Source organism: Cervus elaphus, chromosome 5 (genome assembly GCF_910594005.1).
Source record: "Cervus elaphus chromosome 5, mCerEla1.1, whole genome shotgun sequence".
In the NCBI taxonomy this organism is placed as follows: Eukaryota; Metazoa; Chordata; class Mammalia; order Artiodactyla; family Cervidae; genus Cervus; species Cervus elaphus.
The window spans coordinates 62,804,529-62,826,699 of record NC_057819.1 but is presented as its reverse complement, the minus strand read 5'-3'; the positions used below and the strand labels follow the sequence as shown (position 1 = coordinate 62,826,699).

Below are 22,171 nucleotides of genomic sequence, written 5' to 3'. Positions count from 1 at the left end.
ATAGCATTTGCTCTGTTCATGTCTTTGTGTCATATTTTGGCAATTTTCACAATATTGCAAACTTTTTCATCATTTTTATGGTGATCTGTGATCAGTGATCTTTTATGTTACTACTGAAGTTGTTTTGGCATGTTTTAGCAATCAAGTATTTTTAAATTAAGGTATGTACATTTCTTTTTTTTAGACATAATGCTGTTGCGCGCTTAACAAACTATGGTATATTGTAAACATAACTTTTTAATGGACAGAGAAGCCTGGTGGGCTACAGTTGCAGAGAGTCGGACATGACTGAGGGGGTCACAGAGAATCAGACATGACTGAGCGACTGAACAACAACAAAAACAAAACTTCTATATCCACAGAAACCAAAAATTTCTTGTAACTCACTTTATTGAAATTTTCACTTTATTGTAGTGGTCTGGAACTGAATCTACACTATCTCCCAGTTTTGCTTGTACGAGTTTAAAGCCTTTTCCATCTTAACGAAGCACTAATAATGTACTGTGTGGTCATAACTTGTGCAGCTTCAGGTTTGATTGCAACACAAGCATAGCTTTTTCTTCCTTCTTTGCAATTTCACGGATAGAAGATTCGTTCTTACCATAGGTCTTAGCAACCTTAGCATAAGTCGAGGATTTTAAACTTTTTGCTTAAAATAAGCACTTTATGGCTTCTCTTTGGAATATCCAAATTGCCAGGATCACTACTCTTGCACTTTGGGCCATTATTAAGTGAAATAAAGGTCACTTGAGCCCAAGCACTGTTACATTGACAGTTGACCTGGTAACCTTGATGGCTGCTAAGTGACTCAGTGGTGGGATATGCTGGACAAAGAAGTGATTCGTGTCCTGGGTGAGATTTCATCACTCTATTCAGACTGGTATGTAACTTGTAAATTGTTTATTTCTGGAATTTTCCATTTAATATTTTTGGACCATGGTTGACCTAAGGTAACTGCAACTGTGGAAAGTGAAACCATGAATAAAGGGGAACTACTATATTTAAATCTGATAAGGTTTTCTTTTTCTAATTTCATTTCTTTCAATTAAAACAATTTTTTTTTTCAGTTTTAAAATAATTGTTAGTCTGCTGTCTCTTAAGTCATTGTGAAGATTCTGGTGAGGTTATGCTGTGTTGCCTTTATTTCCTACAGTTATTTTATAAAGTAGTTAAACATATAATTTATAATAATCAATTTTATTTAGAGAAGGCATGCAAGTAAACTAATTAGTAGATAGGAAAACAGAAGCCTGATGATTCCCTCCTAACTAAGGTTATCAAACAAACCTGTATTTCCTTTTGCAGCCCTCATTTCAAAGCTGTCATTTTCGCTTTACCAGAAACTTGACCTTAACCTTGACTTTCCTTCCTTCATCATTCCTGCAACCGGTCTGACATCAAATACCTCTTAATTTCAAGTGCAGGTCCCTCTTGCTAGGATTATCGTGAAGCATTTCAGCGCTGTCCTTTCCCTCTGCTGTGCCATCCCACAGCATGGTCTGTGAGGCCCCGGCTCCTCCTGCACGTCCTTCCCTCTCCCCTCACGTTCTCTCCGTATGCCGTACTCAAGCTGCACTCAACTTTCTCTTATTCCTCTAACAGGTCTTGCCTTTACAACCTCTGTGCTGCTTTTTCAGCTCTTGTCTCCACTTCCATCTTTTCTTCCTTTTCTGTGTGTCATAGTCATGCTTAAGACATAACTTAGATACCATCTTTCTAAGAATCTCTGCCCATCTCTGAAACAGATACTGTTCTCCTTCCATTCCACCGATTTTTTTTTATAACTTAGAGCATTTACTTAATTCCATTATATGTCTACATAGTTCTGCCACTAGACCATGAGCTTAAAGGCAGAGATTATAACCTTAATTATCTTCCTTTTTAGTCACGTTTATTAAGATATATATAATAAAATTTGTTGCTTTTAGATGTAGAGTTTGATGTATATTGTACTGTAACCATCATCATAATTGAGATTGTTTCTATCTCCCCAGAAAGGTTTCTTATGCCCCTGACTACGGCAGGCCGTTCTGCCCATTCTCAACCAAACAAAGTTTCTATCCCCGCCATTTTGTCTTTTCCAGAACGTCAAATTAAAGTAAAATCATACAGTGAGTGGGTAGCCTTTTGTGACAGCTTTTCATGCTTGTTTTTTAGTCACTAAGTCGTGTCCAACTTTGTGACCCCATGGACTATATAGCCCACAAGGCTCCTCTGTCCATGGAATTGTCCAGGCAAGAATACTGAGGTAGGTTGCCATTTTCTTCTTCAGGGGATCTTCCCAGCCCCGGGATTGAACCCACACCTCCTGCATTGGCAGGCAGATTCTTTACTGCTTAGCCTCCAGGGAAGCCCTCTCATACTTGGCGAATTGCTTTCGAATCTTTCATGTTTGTGCATGTATCAGTAGTTTGTTTCTTCTTATTGCTGAGTTGTATTCATTTGTATGGATGCGCCACAGTTTGTTTATGAGGTTACCATGTGGTTTCCGTTGGCCGTTAGGACTAAAGGTGCCTCCAAACATTTTTGTATAAGGCTGTGTGGACTTGTTTTCATTTTTCCTGGATAAATAACTAAGAGTATGCTTGCTGGCTCATAGAATAAATGCATTATAAATTTATAAGAAATTGCCAAACAATTTTCCAAAGTAGCTCTACTATTTTGCCTTCTTACAGTAATGCTGAGTTTTTGTTTTCCATTCTTGACATTACTTGGTTATGTCATTGTTTTAATTTTAGTCATTCTAGTAAGTTTGTTGTGATGCTTTGCTGTGGTTCATTTTTTAAAACTTGTAATGTTTAATAGCATAGCTTCTGGCGTATTCAAGATGGGATAACAATATTTTCTTTGATCAGGCAAACGCCTTATGGTTTATGCTACTGTTCATCTTAAGCTGCATCACTGTAAGCCAAATCATTTTTAAGATAAAGTGATTTGAATTCAGTTCTATTCAGTCGCTCAGTCATGTCAACTCTTTGTGACTCCTTGGACTGCAGCACACCAGGCTTCGCTGTCCATCACCAACTCCCGGAGCTTGCTCAAACTCATGTTCATCCAGTCGGTGATGCCATCCAACCATCCCATCCTCTGTCTTCCCCTTCTCCTCCTGCCTTCATCTTTCCCAGCATCAAGGTCTTTTCCAGTGAGTCATTTCTTTGCATCAGGTGGCCAAAGTGTTGGAGCTTCAGCTTCAGCATCAGTCCTTCCAATGAATATTCAGGACTGATCTCCTTTAGGATGGACTGGTTTGATCTCCTTGCAGTCCAAGGGACTCTCAAGAGTCTTCTCCAACACCACAGTTGAAAGGCATCAGTTCTTCGGTGCTCGGCTTTCTTTATGGTCCAACTCTCACATCCATACATGACTACTGGAAAAACCATAGCTTTGACTAGACGGACCTTTGTCAGTAATGTCTCTGCTTTTTAACATGCTATCTAGGTTGGTCATAGCTTTTCTTCCAAGGAGCAAGCGTCTTTCAGTTTCATGGCTGCAGTCACTGTCTGCAGTGATTTTGGAGCTTGCAAGGTTGCCATAAATCTTCGATTTATAAAAGATTCAGTATCTACACAGCTCAATGAAGTGCATGCAGGAAAGTAAGATATGCCTGTATTTGCATTTCTTAGCGTGTTATAGAACCTTTATAGCATGTCAGAGCATGGGAGGAACCTTAGAAATAAGACACTCTAATTCTCTCAACTTTTAGGTGAGGAAATTGAGGATCAGTGGTCTGTCCCAGGTAGGCCATCTGGTTAGGGCCAGAACTGGCTCTGGTGCCCAAGTCTGTCAACTGCAACACGTTTCTCTCTTTAGACATTAGTGGCTTTCAGTTTAATGAATCAAGTCTTATCATTTCATTTTACCTTTTGTATTTTCTCTTGCCTTTTCTGTCTTCAGATTTACTCAAGGGTGGTTTTGACATATACGTGTGTGTCTTCATTTTTGGCTCTGCTGGCTCTTTGTTGCTGCACGGGCTCTTCTCGTGGTTGTGGTGAGCAGGGGCTCCTCTCCACTTGCAGTGGAGGGGCTTCACTGTGGGGTGGCTTCTCTCGTTGTGGAGCGCGGGCCCTCGGGCGTGAGGGCTCAGTGGTTGTGGCCCGTGGGCTCAGCAGCTGTGGCCCTCAGGCTTCGCTGCCCCAAGGCCTGTGGGCTCCTCCCGGATCAGGGTTCGGTACATACATTGACAGGCAGATTCTTTACCACTGGGCCAGCAGGGAGGCCCTCTGTATCTTTTTGTGGTTATTAACAGGGCAGAAATGGAATTTTTTCAGGATTAGATGTGTTGGAGCTAAAGGAAAGTGCACAAATATTTACATTAACAGCATGATTACAGGTTTTAAAATTCAGTTGTATTTTTGTCTTTTTTCTTGAATAGTTGTCATTGAATAATGCAAGAAATTTCAACTTGTGGAATTTTTTTGTAAATTCTATTTCTCTAATTTTGTCTAATGTGTATTAGTGCAATTATGGTTTCTTTAACCATCCTATTGTCTCCCTTCTTTTTTTCCCTCACCTCTTCTCTTTTTCCCTCCTTTATTGGTTGTGAATCTCAGTTAAGCTCATTTGTGATCTTGGGCAAGAAAATTTATCGTTCTGATTGTTATTTTTCTCTTAATGTGAAAATAAAGTCAGTGAAAGTGTTAGCTGTTTAGTTTATCTGACTCTTTGCGACCCCATGGACTGTAGCCGGCCAGGTTCCTCTGTCCATGGAATTCTCCAGGCAAGAATACTGGAGTGGGTACCCATTCCCTTCTCCAGAGATCTTCCTAAACTCGGTGATCGAACCCAGGTCTCCCGCCTTGCAGGCAGATTCTTTACTATCTGGCCACCAGGGAAGCCCTAATCAATAAAAATAAGAAGAATTTTATCATAGAAAATTTCAAACATATTCAGAAGTGAGAGAACTCCTATGTACCTGTCAGCCAACTTCAGTCATTATCACCATTCTTTCATTTATTCATATGTTTTATTTAATGATATATGGCTTCTATATTTTTGTTTTCTTTAGTTCTCATAATTTGTTCCTTGGAATTTTAAGGCTTTAAGATGACTAATCTTTGGGGAACAATTTTCTGGGAACCTAAAGTCTGCTGCCGGAGTTTATAACAGATTGATGAGACAGAGTGTTAGATGTGGAAGTCGTGTGCTCAGTAACAGGTCCAGTGGGTGCTCTGCTCCTGTGTTTTGAGAGCAGTGGTGTTTGCTTCTTTATCCCTTGAAATGGTTTTATATTTAAAATTGCCTAGGGTCAACCTGTGTCTATACATGGGGTTTGACTTTATTTTTTTCTTCTGTATTTGAGATAGAAGTTTACTAATCTAATTTCAGATAACAGATACTGCTCTTGGTTTGGTATCATAGGGACAGTGTTCAGAAGGTGAGTGAACTTGTCTGAGCCACTGGGGAAGCCCTTAACCTATTTTGGTTCTTTTTAATATATAACTTTTCCATTCTGGCTACCTGGAAGCACTATTAATAGACTGGTTTCGTGTTACAAATAGATAAGTATGCCTGTGTGACTGTGAAGAGTATGCTTTTATACATTTAATATGTACTTAGTTATAAAATTTATGTATTAAGCATACTGGAAGAATTTTGATGCTAGTTTAGTAATTGGATTAGTGAAGAGTTACTTGGACTTCTGTCTGTCATTTTTGAATACCATTTTCTTCCCCAACAGGAGGATATAAAAATATGGCTATTAAATTTATGTGAGTTCTAGATTTCAACATATATATATTAAATTTTTGTCTTGGCTAAAAGGCTGAATAAAAACACTTTAAAGTATGATTAACCCCGAGCCTTGCCTGGTGACCCAGTGGTTAAGAAGCAGCTGCCAACGCGGGGAACGTGAGTTCTCTGCCCCCTTCACGCGGTGTGTGAAGATCCCGCTGCTGCAGAGCAGTGAGGCCCGTGTGCCCAGACCAGAGCCCGTGCTTTGCAACAGGAGAGGCCCGCACAGGGAGGAGTGTGCACCACAGCTGGGGGGGCAAGGTCCCAAGCAGCAACCAAGACCCAGCACAGCCAAATATAAACCAGCCAGTCAGTCTTACAAAAGAAAACAGGTATGATCACCATAGACCTAACTAACATACAGTAGTTACTTTGATTTTACTAGTTCCGTAGTGGAGCTTCTCTCTCAGGATTTATTTTGGAAGGAAATAAAGAGTTAGTGGGCAGAAAATCCTTTAGCTTAAAATTTAACTTTTTTTTATGCTTACTAAACATATGTTTATACTCTGACCAGTAAGATAGCTAGGTACACAAGAATGTTAGAGAATTTGCTTCTAGCAAGAATGGTTTTGTAATTTGTATATTGTAGTTATGCTACCGCTTTTATTATTTCATTAACTTCTCTACTTCTTTCTTCCACATTAAAGTGAGTATAATAAAATAAAAGTCAAAGCCTCTCCTTTTGTTTATTACACACACACACAATTTGAAATTTCTTTGGTAAATCGAAGTACAATAAAGAAGAATATGTGTATATTAGAATATGAAGGAAGATTAGTGTTTACAGTAAAGATTTATAGCGGATTACCATTTAAATTTTTTCATGAAAGATGGCATGTCAGTTAAGAAATTGCATGTTTATTTTGAAATACTGGATAAAATAGCAAATCCTAACTATTAAGTCATTTAGATTACAAAATTTTCTTAGGTACAGCATATATTTCTCTCTTATTGAATGTTAACATGTTGTATGTAATGACCTAGTTTTATTAGCGGTTTTTTTGTGGTTCACTTTCCTCATCTTATGGTTCAGAAAAATTTGAGCTGCCTTTGAACTGTAGAGGACTTCCCTTGTGGCTCAGCTGGTAAAGAATCCGCCTATAATGCGGCAGACCTGGGTTTGATCCTTGGTGGCTCAGATGGTAAAGAGTCTGCTTGCAGTGCGAGGGAGCTGGGCTCGATCCCTGGATTGGGAAGATCCCCTGGAGAAGGAACTGGCAACCCACTCCAGTACTCTTGCCTGGGAAATCCCATGGATGGAGGAGCCTGGCGGGGTTGCAAAGAGTTGGACATGACTGAGTGACTTCACTTCACTTGAGCTTGTTGAAGGGAGGAGTGTAGGAAATGAGGCTTATGACTTGCATTTCCAGAGGCTGGAAAGAGCGTGGCAGAATAGGAATTAAATAAATATTTGTTGAATACATGAATAAATAATGAATGCATGCCCGAATGAAAACATCTCAGAAGTAGAGAGAAGCCACACGCCATTTCTTTTTCTAGTAAACATCGTGAGTCTTCAGATGACTAGTCTCTAATTCTTACCTGTCGTCTACTAAGAATACAAAGAACCATCCTCTGGATGAGACTCCTGGGGAAAAAATTCCTACACGCTTGCAGTTTGCAGTAAATAATCAGGAACTTTTGTTTAATGGAATATTTTGTATTACCCAGGTAAGTAATGTCAAATACTTGATTTTAATACATTGTATTTTATTTATTTATTGGGCTTCCTTGGTGGTTCAGGTAGTAAAAATCTTCATGCAGTGCGGGAGACCCAGGTTTGATCCCTGAGTTGGGAAAATCCCCTGGAGAAGGGGATGGCTACCCATTCCAGTATTCTTACCTGGAAAATTCCATGAACAGGAGCCTGGCGAGCTATAGTCCATGGGGCTGCAAAGAGTCAGACACGACTGACTGACTGACTAACATACACACACACATTTTATTTATTCTATTTTTAAACTGAAGTATACTTGATACACTAATACATTTTATTTTGAACAGACGTTATGCAGTGGAGAGAGAACTGAGAGAGAACTGGTGTTAAACCTAATTCTTCCACTTCTAAGTTAGATATGACTTCATCCTAATCACCTAATCACTTTTTAATTAATTAATTGGGTGTCGGGTTGTAGCTGTGGCATGTGGGATCGTTTGCTGTGGCGTTCAGACTTTCTGGTTGTGTTTGGGCTTGGTAGTTGTGGCGTGTGGGCTTAGTTGCTCCGTAGCATGTGGGATCTTAGTATCTTGACCAGGGCTGGAACCTGTGTCCCTGGTATTGCAAGGTGGATTCTTAACCGCTGACTTCCCTAATCACTTAATCACTCTTAATCTCCTCATTTACAAGTAATGTAAACTTATTGAAAAGAATTTCACTTGTAAGCCTGAATAATGGTTATATAGTTTTAATAACATAATGATGCTCTTGAGAGCTATTAAATTAGGTCGTATAACTTACCCTTTAATGTCTGGAGATTAGTAGATTTTGAGATCATTAGTCTAATTTTTATAGGATTTTCTTTACTTCTTGATATTTGGGTTATCAACTGTTATTTTCTTTTTTCCTCTAATTTAAAAAATTGTGTTAAAATGTATATAACAAAGTTTACCATCTTAACCATTTTTAAAGGATACAGTTCAGTGGCATTAAGTACATTCATACTGTTATACACATCTTTCATCATCATCCATCTCCAGAACGCTTTATTTTGCACAAGTGAATCTCTACATCTCGCCTCAGGCAACCACCATTCTACTTTCTGTCTTTGTGTATCATTTTCTTTTAATCAAGTAATTATTTTTTAATAATAGCAGAAACAAAGTGGAGAAATATATTTTCACATTACTGCAGATTTTGATTTTTGACATCTTAGAGAAGAAATGTAAAGGAAACAGAATTCGCTGGTGGTCCAGTGGTTAGGACTCATGCTTTCACTGCTGAGGACTTGGTTTAGTCCCTTGTTGGGGCACTAAGATCCTGCAAGCCTCTCAGTGGGCGAACAGCAGAAAACAAAAATGCACAGAGGAAACGTGATAATGCCGGACCAGCTGTGGTAAGTGGTTTGTGACTGACCTGGGGGTACCAACTGTCACACTGTTAGCTCAGTTCCTACGTCTGATACTTCAGCATAAAAGCATTAAAAATAACAAAACCCACTGAAGTGTTGTGAAGTAATTAGCCTCCAACTAATTAAAAAAAAAAAATAAAAAAAAAATAAATAAAATAAATAAAAATAAATTAAAAAAAAATAAAAAAATAAATAAAATGACCTACAATATGCTGCCTACAAGAAACTCACTTCAGGTTGAAAAAAAAAAAAAATAAATAAGATGTTTACTGAATTCACATTCGGTAGCTTCTGGTGGGAGTGGAACATTTTAAAGTGGAAAAATCATCGGACTGGATAATTCCTAGGAAATTATTTAGTACACATTTTATTCCTCCCACTGCTCAGTTTTGCACCTGTCGTTTGCGTAAATACACAGGTCACAGTGTGGGTTTTTAGTGTTTTCCCAGCTCAGTGAATTGCCTAAATTTCTAACATTACTTTCATAGTCTCCTGATTTCACTTTGTTACACTGATAAACATTGCCCTACATTCTGTGCCTTTTAAATTTGCTACCTGTCCTCTGTAGCATTCGTTTGACTGTCTTAGCGGTTTCTGTCTCCTCTAGAAGTAGAAATACAGAGGTAAAAATCAAGTGAATTACAAAAGTAGCCTATACTTTTAATTTTGTGGGCTTTTCTTTTTGACAAACACGCTGTACCATGCAGATGAAAGCGGAAGTCTCTGGTAATCTTGGCATTTATATCTTTATGTTTTTTTTTTTTTTTTTCGTGGCAATTGAATTACGTTTTTACCACATACTGTATTTGAATCCTAGATGTACTGTAATCTTATATTATTTCCCTTGTTTTTAGTTTGTTCTTTGTTAAAATTTAATTTTGGATGGTCACCTATTAATTAAGCAATCTAAAACAGTTTCCATTAACCTCTAAGCCTAGTTTTCAAGGGGCATTTTATTTTTTGATCATTTAAAGCCCGTTTAAAACATATTACATATTTAAAATAGTTATGCATTGATTTCCCTACAATATATGTAGATACTTTTCTGATTGTTAAGTAAGCGCACATATTAGAGAACAAAATAAGAAATGATGAAAAAGTCCCAATTGCTTGAAGGCCAGATTGGTAATACTAAGTCTTTTCTACCTCAAGTAGTCTAAATTTAGTGTAAGTGGTGGGTCTTCTGTCTTTTTCCCTAAGAGCTGGTTAGTTGGATAAAGAAAACTTACCAAAGAATTGTTTTTTTCTTTGCCTATCCACTATTTTTTTTCTAACTCTAGGATGCTGTTAATTGCTAGATGCATCATTATTTTATGTACCATCAAGAAAGAGAAAAAATTTTTGAACTGTGAAACAATGCTTTCTTATCACTAACTTTTAAAACAGTTTTTCTTTGTTAATAATTTCAAGCTTAAAAGTTGCAGGAACATCTGCATATCCTTTTTCTAGATTCACTGATTATTAACACTCCATCTCATTTGTTTTATCATTGCTTGCTTCTCTATATGTGTATACACAGTTTATTTCTGACATTTGAAGATAAGTTGAGCATATTGGCAGTTCAGTCCTAATGCCATAGTGAAGAAGGATATCTCTTACGTAACCAAAATATGGTTATCAACTTCAACAAATTTAACTTTGATAAAATATTTTTAGTACACTGTCTATACTTCATTTTTGTCAGTTGACTCGATAGTATCTCATACTGTTTCCTCTCCTTTTATCAGGGTCCAGTCTAGGGTCAGCTGTTGAATTTATTTGTGCTGTTTCTTTTTTTTAAAATTTTATTTATTATTTACTTGGCCGTGCGGGGTGCTCATGGCTGCTCGGGGCTTTCTCTAGCTGCAGCGAGCGGGTGCTGCTCTCTAGAGCGGTGCTCGGGCTTCTGGCTGTGGCGGCTTCTCTCGTGGAGCATGGCTCTAGGCACGCAGGCTTCAGTGCTCGCGGCTCTGGGTTCTGGAGCGCAGGCTCAGTGGTCGTGGCACTAGGGCTTAGCTGCTGTGTGGCATGTGGCGTCTTCCCAACCAGGGCTTGAACCCGTGCCTCCAGCTTTGGCGGGCGGATTCTTGACTGCTGAGCCACCAGGGAAGCCCTCATTAGTTTTTTTAGGTCTAGAATATTTCTACCTTCTTCCTTTGTCTTTTATGATGTTGGTAAATTGAATAACCTTTTTTTTTTTTTTTTTTAAAGTTAGAGTGTTCCTTGTTTTGAGTTTTTCTGGTACTTGCTCATGATTAGATTCAGGTTATGCATTCCTGATAATAATTATACATGTTATGTTGTGTTTTCCTTAAGCCATGAAATCTAGAGTCCCCCAGTGTTTATTTGGTCTTCATTGGTGACGTTAATTTTATTACTTGCTTGTGTGATTTCTCCACTGCATAACCATTATTTTTGCCCTTGCAAGTAATAAGCAATCTGTGAGGAGACACTTTAGAACTATGCACTTATCTTCTGTTTGTTGTTCAGTCCCTAAGTCACGTCCAACTCTTTGCAACTGCATGGACTGCAGCATGCCAGGCTTCCCTGTCCTTCACCATCTCCTGGAGTTTGCTCAAACTTATGTCCATTGAGTCGGTGATGCCATCCAACCATCTCATCCTCTGTTGCCCCCTTCTTCTCCTGCCGTCAATCTTTCCCAGCATCAGGGTCTTTTGCATTGAGTCGGCTCTTCTCATCACGTAGTCAGAGTTTTGGAGTTTCAGCTTCAGCATCAGTCCTTCCAGTGAATATTCAGGAATAATTTCCTTTGGGATTGACTGGTTTGATCTCTTTTCAGTTCAAGGGACTCTCAAGAGTCTTCACCAACATCACAGTTCAAAAGCATCAATTCTTTGGTACTCAGCCTTCTTTATGGTCCAACTCTCACATCCATAGATGACTACTGGAAAAACCATAGCTTTAACTAGACGGACCTTGGCAGAGTGATGTCTCTGCTTTTTAATACTCTATCTAGGTTTGTTATAGCTTCTCTTCCAAGCAGCGAGCGTCTTTAAATTTTGTGGTTGCAGTCACTTTCCACAGTGATTTTGGAGCCCAGGAGAATAAAATCTGCCACTGTTTCCATTTTTTTCCTATTTGTATGACATGAAGTGATGGGACCGGATGCCATGATCTTAGTTTTTTGAATGTTGAGTTTTAGGCCAGCTTTTTCACTCTCCTCTTTCACCCTCCTCAAGAGGCTCTTTAGTTCCTCTTTGCTTTCTGCCATTAGAGTGGTATGCCATCTGCATATCTGAGGGTGTTGATATTTTTCCCAGCAGTCTTGATTCCAGCTTGTGCTTCATCTAGCATTTCTTGCTCCTCATCAAAAAATCAAAAAATTTCCCTAGATTTAACATCCATGGATGACTCTTGCCTAAACAAACCTCTATAATGATAATTGCAAAATGATTTCAGCTCCAGTATTCCCTTCATGTTTACCAGTCAACTTCTGACATTCTAGCTTAAGCAAGAATCCTGTTTTCCCCCATTTATACATTTATCTATTATTGATGTAAACTCTTGGGTTCCCATTTTTTCCTATTTGTAATTCATTACTGTCCTTAATTATTTTGATGCTCAGATTTTGATGTACTGCTGTATATTTTGACATTGTAATATATTCCAGGCTATTACAAAAAAAAATCTTTGTACTTCTTTGGGGCTTCACAGGTGATCTCAGTGGTACAGAATCTGTCTGCCACTGCTAGAGAGGCAGATTTGATCCCTGGGTTGGTATGATCCTCTGGAGAAGGAAGTGGCAAAGAGTCACTGACACAGCTGAGCGAGCTTGCATGCACTGACTTATTTAAATGATGTACTTTCCAATTGTCATTTTTCTTTTGCTGTAGATTCTTGCTTTTTTTCTATTTAGAGACGGTCTTTGACTATTTCTTTTAGGATAAGGTTCGCCTTGCTTTATCCTTTTAGTTTTTGCTTATTTGAGAAAATCTTTATTTTTTCCTTCTAGTTCTAAATACATCTTGCCATATAGAGTATCCTAGATTGCAGGTTTTTCCCTTCCAGATCTTTGACTGTATCTTGCCACACTCCCTTTTGGCCTTCAGTGTTTCTGTGGAGAAATCAGCTGATAACCTTATGAGGATTCCCTTGTAATTAACTCTTTGTTTTTCTCTTGCTGCCTTTAGAATCCTCGCTTTAGCTTTTCCCATTTTAATTATATGTCTTGATGTAGATCTGTTTGGATTCATCTTGTTTGGGACTCTCTGTCCTTCCTGTGCCTGGATATCTGTTTCCTTTTTTAGGCTGGGATAGTTTTCAGCCTTAATTTCTTTTCTCTCGCTTTCTCTCTCTCTCTCTCTTTTTTTTGGCTACACTGTGTAGCTTGTGGGCTATTAGTTCCCTGACCAGTGATTGGACTTGGAACCACAGCAACGAAAGCATGGATTCTCAGCCACTGGACTGCCAGGGAATTCCTGTAATTTTTTCAGATACATTTCATTTCTGTTTGGTGTCTTTCTGGGATTGCCTGTTAGGTGTGGATTGGGATGTTTTATGATACCCAAGGGTCTTATATATTGCTTTCATTGTTTTCATTTGTCTTTCTGTCTGCTGTTCTGATTGGTTGATTTTCTTTAGTTTATCTTCCAGATCAGTTATTTCTTCTGCTTTGTCCAGTTTGTTGTTTATTGCCTTTATCTCAGCTTTTGTCTTGGCTAGTGAGTTTTCTCATTTTAATCCTCGTTATAGTTTCTGGTTCCTTTCTACAGTAATCTGCATTTCCATTGGTTGGCTTTCTTCATTCAGTATTTTTTTTTTTTCTGTGCTGGGTTTTCATAGCTGTCTGAGGGCTTTCTCTCGTAGCAGCAGTTGGGGGCTATTCCCTAGTTGTAGTCTGGGCTTCCTGTTGAGGTGGCTCCTCTTGTTGTGGTGCCCAGGCTTAGCTGCCCTGCGGCGTGTGGAATCTTCCTGGGCCGGGGATTGGACCTGTGCCCCCTGTATTGACAGGTGAATTCTTTACCACTGTACCGCCAGTGGAGTCCTTCAGTATTCTTATAACCTCCCTTTTGAACTTGGGATCTGGTAGACTGGAAGATGTCTGTTTTATTGTTTGTTCTTTCAAGGGAATTCTCTTGATCTTTTAGCTGGGAGTGGTGCCTCTGCTTCGTCATTTTATTTGTATTTCAGACTGTCGGTTTAGGAGAAGCAGTTGTCTACTGTGATCTCAGAGAGGTGTTCTTATGGGCGTGTCCTTTGTCTGGCCTGTGTGAGTCTGATATTTTTGGTGTGAAGGCTGTTTTTAGCATGGGTGCCTGCTCCGTCTTTCATCGGTGTACTGTGTGGGGATCAGAGCCCTGCTGATGCTGCGGGGGGCCTTCTCTTTGATCTGTGGTTGTCATAGCCCTGTCAGGGGCAGTCTGCTCCCCAGATGTTGGAGTAGATACCCCAGAACTGTTTCTGAGCTGCCGTGGGAGGTAGATGGGAGAGGAGACACCGGGTTTTCCTCCATAGGAGCTGTCCACCGTAAAGTGAGCCTTGTGATGTTGCTTGTTACCTGTATGCGGGCTCACAGCACACTGCCTTTAGCACTGTCCTCGGCCCTGCCGCAGCCGTGGAAATTCAGGCAGTTGGCCCAGTGTCCCTCAGGCACTGCTTTCACAAAGCTACCAGTGCAGTCCCGCGGGCACAGATCTGGTGCCAGGACTGCTGGACTCTCCGCAGAGGCTGCGAGTCAGCCCAGACGCTGGCTCCGCCTCTGAGCGCACACGCCACAGAACCTGCAGCCGCACCAGTTACCTGCTCGCATGTCTGAAGGCCCTGAAATCCACAGATCCCGCAGCCAGCGGGACACTCAGATTTGAGCCCTGTGTCCGAAGCTGCGTGGCCGCTGGGACTGGCTTGGGTTCCAACCTTGCCTCCGCATGTGGGCGAGCTGCTGGCGCTGGTGCACTGGGCCAGAGCTCGCATGCCACGCCCCCTGGGAGCGCCCCGAGAATGAGGCCTCGGGTGGGCTCTGGCCTTCCGTTTGTGCGCGCGTGTTAGCAGTGGGGCTTTAGTGGTGGACGTGGGTTCCTTCCCCTGTACTTCCCTGGGTGCACGCCTTACTCCAGCCCCTTCAGCCTGTCTCCACACAGCCAACCCCAGCCCTCTCCCCAGTCTGTCTTCTGAAGCCTGAGTTTAGGCACCCAGCGTCCTTCCACCCCAAGCCCCCAGGAAGCTCCAGCAGACTCTCGTCTTGGGCTGAGAACTCAGCAAGGTGGCCAGGACCTTGTATAGGTCTCTCTGTCCTGTCTGCTGCCAACCAGCTGCTGCACTCTCCTCTGAGCCTCTCTTTCTGTCCGGCTGATCTCCCCCTGGAGAAGGGGCTGGCCAGGGTGAGGGAAGCTTTCTTCTTTCACAGCTCCCTCCCAGGGGTGCAGGTCCTGTCCCAACCCCCCCCCCTTTTTTTTCCTTTCATCCTACCTGGCTATGTGGTAATTTTTCTTGCAATTTTGGTTTTATGAGATTATCTGCCAGCATTCAGCAGATATTCTGTGACAACTGTACCACATGTAGATGTATTTTTGATAAATTGGTTTGGCCAAAAGGTTCGTTTGGGGTTTTCCATAAGATGTTAAGGAAAAACCCGAATGAACCTTTTGGCCAAACCAATATTTGTGGGAGAAGGTGAGCCCCATGCCCTTCTATTCCAGCATCTTGATCTGTCCCTGATCCAGGCTAATCTTATACCTTTTCTGGAATGAGCCCCTTTTATGAGGAACTTAGGTTCCTTTGTGGAGCATGGTCTTATAGAGACCAAGATTTGGATGTTAGGTATTCTCGTTATCCCTGAGGCATCTTTGCTTATGGATTTTTTCAGTTGATAGAGGAAGAAAAAATGCATGTATTTATATATGCAAATATGAGTATATGTACTTGTATGCATACATTCATATTTAATTTTATACATGCTTACATGTATGCATGCACACATACACACATACACATATATGTTAGAATTTATGAGTTACACTGCCCTCCCCAAATCAAGTCCACCCCTGTAGGATTCTTGCTCATCTCCCCTCAGTCTATAAATGTATGTCTCCTTCACACTGAGAACCCCGGCTTCCAAAACTATCTACATATCCCATTTACTTAGAGTACTTCTTACATAGTTTTATAATTGCTGTGCTATACCAATGTTATATACAGAAAGTTCACCTGGGAAAAAGATTGAGAACTTGTTTGCAGTTAAGCTTCCTGCTCCATCTAAAACTGTGTGTGTGTGTGTGAGTGAGTGACACATCTTTTCTTTCTTGTAGGCAGTCAGCTTTATTCTGGTTTGGCTTTCGTCTGCTTATTTCCTTCCAAGTTTATGAGCGCAGTCGTTGCGACTGCTGGGCTCTGGAGCTTGGCCTCGTGGCTGTGCTGCGTGGGCTTAGTTGTCGAGCGGCATGTGGGCTGTTCTTGGGCCTGTGTCCCCTGCATTGGCAGGTGGATTCTTAAGCACTGAACCACCAGGGGCATCTCCATGGTAGTTTTGATTAGTACTTCCTTAATGATTACTGATGTTGGGCCTGTTTTCACATGTTTATCGGCCATTTGTATTTTCTTTTTTGAAGAGATGCTTAAGTCCTTTGCTTTCTTTAAAAAATATTTTTTTTGGCTGCGTGAAGCGGCATGTGGGATCTTAGTTCCTGGACCAGGGATTGAACTCCCTGTGTTGGAAGCACAGAGTCTTGACCACTGGACTGACATGGAAGTCTCTGCTTATTTTTGAGTAAGGTTGTTGTAGAATTTTAGGAGTTCTCCATAGGTTCTAGCTGTTAAGCTCTTGTCAGACACTTGATTTGTAAATATGCTCTCTCATTCTGTGGGTTGCCGTTTTACTCTGAAACTGTCTCTTGATGCTTTAAGTTGAGTGCCGGAGAATTGGTGCTTTTAAACTGTGGTGTTGGAGAAGACTCTTGAGAGTCCCTTGGACAGCAAGGAGATCAAACCAGGCAATACTGTATATTCATTGGAAGGACTGATGCTGAAGCTGAAGCTTCAATACTTTGGCCATCTGATGTGAAGAACTGACTCATTAGAAAAGACTCTGATGCTGGGAAAGATTGAAGGCAGGAGAAGAAGGGGGCAACAGAAGATGAGATGGTTGGATGGCATCACTGACTCGATGAACATGAGTTTGAGCAAGCTCCGGGAGTTGATGATGGCCAGGGAAGCCTGGCGTGCTGCCATCCATGGGGTCACAGAGTCGGACATGACTGAGTGACTGAACTGAAGTTTTAAACATTTTCACGAAGTCCAGTTTGTCTGTTTTTCTTCTGTTGCTTGTGCCTTTGGTGTCATAGCCAAGAAATCATTGCCAGATTCAATATCATGAAGCTTCTGCCCTGTGTTTTCTTCTAAGAGTTTTATAGTTTTAAGTCTGATATTTAGATCTTTGATTCATTATGAATCAATTTTTTGTATATAATGTGAGGTGTTGGGGTATAAGTTCATTCTTTAGCTTGTGAATGTCCAGTTTTCCCAGCACTGTTTGTTGACAAGACCATCCTTTCCCCTTTGAATAGTCTTGGCACTCAGCGTGTACTCTTTTCAACTTTTCTATTTTCACAGAACCACTCTATATCATTGCTTACAGATCTTCCTGATTATTATTATTATAATAATTATTACTTTTTACTACTGCATAGTTTTATTTTGTGTGTATATTCCATTATTAAATCAGTCTCCTATACTTGGACATTTAGATAGCTTCCAGTATTTCTACATAATGCTATAATGAATCTATTTCAATAGATATAATAAATCTATTCAAATCTATTTTTGTATACTTGGAAATGTATCTTTGAGATGTATTCCTGGAGGTAGAATAGCTAGGTAAAAGCACAAATGTTTTTGTGATTCCGTTAAATATTAGAAAATAGTCACCTTCATGTGGGTTGAACCATTTTTGAGTTCCCACTAGCAATATATGAAAATGCGTGTTTACTTACAGTGTACTATCAAACTTCTGATTTTTTTTTCTATTCTGGATGTGAGAAGTAGTATTTCAGCATAGTTTTAATTTGTATTCCTTTCCTTATGAGTGAACTTTTATGTCTTCACATGTTTGAGGATCGTTTTAATATCTTTTTGTAAATTGTATGCACATTTTCTACAGATTTTTTTGACCTTTTTCCTGTCATTAAAAAATATGTTTGGACTTCCTCATGGTCCCATGGTAAAGAATCTGCCTGCTAATGCAGGGGACACAGGTTCGATCCCTGGTCTGGGAAGATTCCATATTCCATGGGGCACTTAAGCTGGTGTGCCAGAACTGCTGAAGCCCATGCACCCTGGAATCTATCCTCTCAAACAGGAGAAGCCCCTGCAATGAGAAACCCCGACACTAACTAGAGAGTAGCCCCCGCTTGCCGCAACCAGAGAAAGCTATGCTCAGCATCGAAGACCCAATGTAGCCAAAACTAAAAATCAGTAAATAAAACATATTTTTGCACGAGCAGATTATTAGCCTTCTATCTTTGTTGTATGTTGCAAATACTTTCTCCCAGTTTGTCTTTTAGCTTTGTTTATGGTATTTTGCCATGCAAGCTTTTTATTTTAATATGGTCAAATTTAATAATCTTTTCCTTTTTTGCAGCTGGATTTTAAATCATAATGGAAAGGCTTTCCTTAATTTCAACTTATATAGAAATTTGCCCATGTTTTTTCCTATTATTTGTATAATTTTATTTTATTTTTTAAATTAAATTTAATTTAAAATGAAACAAAGATAAATATTTTAATGATAAAAGGTACAATTCATAAAGAAGATAGACATCATAAACCATTAGATGCCTAACAACAAAGAAACATAAAGCAGAAATCAGAAGAAATATAAGGGAAAAGAAAAAAATACATAATCATAGTAAGACATATTAACATTTCTCTGAGAATATTTTATCAAACGCAGAAAAAATAAGAATAGGAACATCTTGAATGGGCCATTAATTAAAATATAATAGATTTCTATTTGTATTGCTCTTATATCCTGTTGATCTCTGATCCTTTCTGTGTAGTATGGGGGATGGATCCAGTTTTGCCTTTTTCCAAATGTCTGTTCACTTCTCCTAATACTAAAGACCAACCTCACTACATGATTTGGGATACTACCTTTCTTTTTTCTTTTACTTAATGTTTTATATCATTGGTCTGTTTCTGTACTTTTTTGTTCTATTTGTCTATCCATGCTTCATTACCACACTGTTTTAAAATTTTAGAAACTTTATAGTACTTTAAATTTTTAAATTGTTGGCCATGCTGCATGGCTGTGGGATCTTAGTTTCTCGAGCAGGGATTTAACTCGGCCCACAGCCATGGAAGCAAGCACCGAGTCCTAACCGCTGGGCAATCAGAGAATCCCCTGTAGTACTTTTTAATGTCTGGTAGCATTAGTATATCTTCATGACTCTTACCTTTTAGTGTTTTCCTAGCGAATTCTTGTGAATTAATTTTGCTGTATTTTAGTATCCACTTGTCTAATTCCTTGGTAAAGCTCATTGACATTTTCATTGGGAACACAGTACATTTATTAAATATCTTAGATGGAACTGACATCTTAATTACGTTGAGGCATTTTCACTTAGAACATGGGTCTTACTGTATGTTCAAGCCTACTTTTATAGTTTTCAAGAAAGTTTGTTATTTGTTTTATATATTCTAGATTTGTTGTTAAGTTTATTCTTAATTATTTTTTTCTTTTATGTTTCACTTGTAAATGGTGTTTTCTCACTCATTATATCTTCTAACTGGTCATTATTTGTCACCAGTGAGATATTTTATTCAATACTTACTGAAAGGACTCTTTTAGACTTATTTGAATATGAGAATTTTTACTGTTTCTCTTTTGTGTGTGTGTGTGTATAAAGGAAAATATAAGCAAATTATTTAAGGTATATCTAAAACTGTTTGATATTCAGTTGAAATCTTCTGCATCACTTTTTGAAAAGGAGTTCTTGACATCTGTGTTAACTAACCAATATTATTCTCTTGGCCTTTAAAAATATTGATGATGTAACATTTTTAAAGTGCTTCATTATCATCTTGGATTTTTTCCCAAGCCACTGTCACCCGTTTTGCAAATTTTGATGCTGGTGTTTTCTTGATTTTTATCAGAAGGTGTTAACGGAAGGTTTTAAAGATAACCACCTAGAGCTCATATTCAGATGATACTTAGTGGTTTCTTGACATGAATGGTTATACTTAGTCAACAGAAATAACCACCAAATTTCATAGGACTGCTGCCTGACCAAAAAAAGATAACCACTAAATATGATACACACATTATTTCAAAGACACTAAAATATGAAAATTAAAAAAGAGCCTTAGAATTGATGAAATGTGGTATTTACTCTTGTGTTTTCTTGTCTATTTATATTTTCAGTTAACATTTTTTTCTTTAAAACCATGGTTTATTTGACTGAAATTCTTCTTATTAAGAATGAAATTTCATTTTCGATAGATCTGATCCCCAGCGTGGAGTGAAGGAGAGAAATACGAACTTCGAATTTTTAAAAATCATATCCTTTTAAATTTCAGCTTTAGTGCCTGTGTTTAAATGAACATGCTGCATTAGTAAAATAGTATATGCTCTATCCCACAGGTGTAGAAGTCAGACTTTGGGCAAACTTGGCTTACTGGAAAACAGCCCTGAGGCTGATGGTGTTTTCCAAACATGACAGCAACAGTATCTCTGTCTCACATGTTCTTCTCACATATGAGGTCTCTTTCCCCTCCCTTTGAAACTGGAAGGGTTTTTGTGGTTTTCAGCTTATTGTGTATGATAGAAGTGACGTGATGTGACTTTTGAGGCTAGCTGAAATGCTTGTGCTTGGGGCCCTGAGCTGCCATGCAAATTCAACTGTTTGAGACCATCTAGCTGTGAAGAAGCTCAAATTAGCCGCTGCACGGAGATCACGTGGAGAGTCTCTGAAACTGTAGAAGAGAGGGCTGTCCAGCCACCTTCTTCTCCAGTAGCCCCTCCTTCCCCACTGTTTAAGATCTAGCCACTGTGTGACTGCACCTGCCCCAAGCTGGAATTTAAGAGCACTCGAATATTTAGCAGAGGGTTGTAGTTAACAATGCATTACATAATAATGGCCTTATTGACTCAAAATTCTAAATTTCTATTGCTTTTATTGAGCTGTAGTCCACATATCTTAAAACCAAGCATTTGAAAGCCCACAGTTCAGTTACTTTTAGTGTATTCAGAAGGTTGTAAGACCAGTACAATATCCAAATAATTCCAGAATGTTGTGTCACTCCAAAGAGCGGTCCTGTACCCATTAACAGTCACACACTGTTCCTCCTTCCTTTCAGCTCCTGGCAACCACCAGTCTCTTCATCTCTATTATCACTCATATTTAACATTTACTTTTTAAACTTGTCTAAATTTCTTTCTTAGCATATTTGAAATAATGCACTAGAGGGATCTGGAGCGTGCTTTAGATTGATAGAGAGGTGACAGCTGAGAATGTAACTGTGGAGGATCCAGAATTAAAAAGCAAATACAGTGCTTTATTATTCAGAGAATAGTAATGAATGACTAGTGAATGGATATGTGTCATCAGGAAATAGTTATATTTAGTTCTCTTTTTAAGAAGCCAGGGAATACTGCATTTAAATTTTAAACCTAAAAGAATGTGAATTTGTTGATTTATGACTGCCCTGGGTTTTTGTTGCTGCAAACGTGCTTTCTCTAGTTTCAACGAGTGAGGACTACTCTTGGTTGCAGTGCTCCGGCTCCTCATTGCGGTGGCTTCTCCTGTTGTGAAGCGTGGGTCCCAGGGCTTCAGTGGTTGCAGCTTGTGGGCGTAGTTGCTCCGCAACAGGAGGAATCGTCCTGAACTAGGGATTGAACCCACATCCCCTTCATTGGCAGACCTTAACCACTGGACCACCGAGGGAGTCCTGCATTTCTTGTTAAAAAGTTAATGGGGGCCCCGGGTTTCCTCTCCTCTAAAAAAAAAGAAAGAAAAAAAAAAAAAAAAGTTAATGGGGGAAGTACCAAAAATGATAGGGGCAAATCAGATTAGAAAGGGTGCTTATTTATGTCTCTAAAATGAAAACAGTAGATTTTCATGTCTGTTAGGCTGTTAACTTTAACATATATCCTGTCAGTAATGGATATATGCTGTTAGTTATTCTTTTAAAAATTTCATATAAATTTTATCCTACTTTGAGATACAAATATATACATATATTTCTTTGTTTTATGAGAAAGATATCCACGCCACCCGTATATTTTCCCTTTGGAAGGTTAAGACTTGGTAAAACTTGGATTGTAACTTTAAACTTAGAAGTAATCATTTTTTAATAAAATACGGGAACAAATGTAGTCTCCAAAGTGGGATGCTTAAGATGACTCACTAAAGTACATTAACAAAATATTAGATTTATGTTCA

General features: G+C 39.2%; 1 protein-coding gene across 4 annotated transcripts in view; it reads left to right on the top strand.

The window, feature by feature from the left end:
* LRBA (LPS responsive beige-like anchor protein) overlaps positions 1 to 22,171 on the top strand; it is a 723,276-nt gene that overhangs the window by 18,148 nt on the left and 682,957 nt on the right. The gene's annotated exons all lie outside the window — the stretch shown is intronic.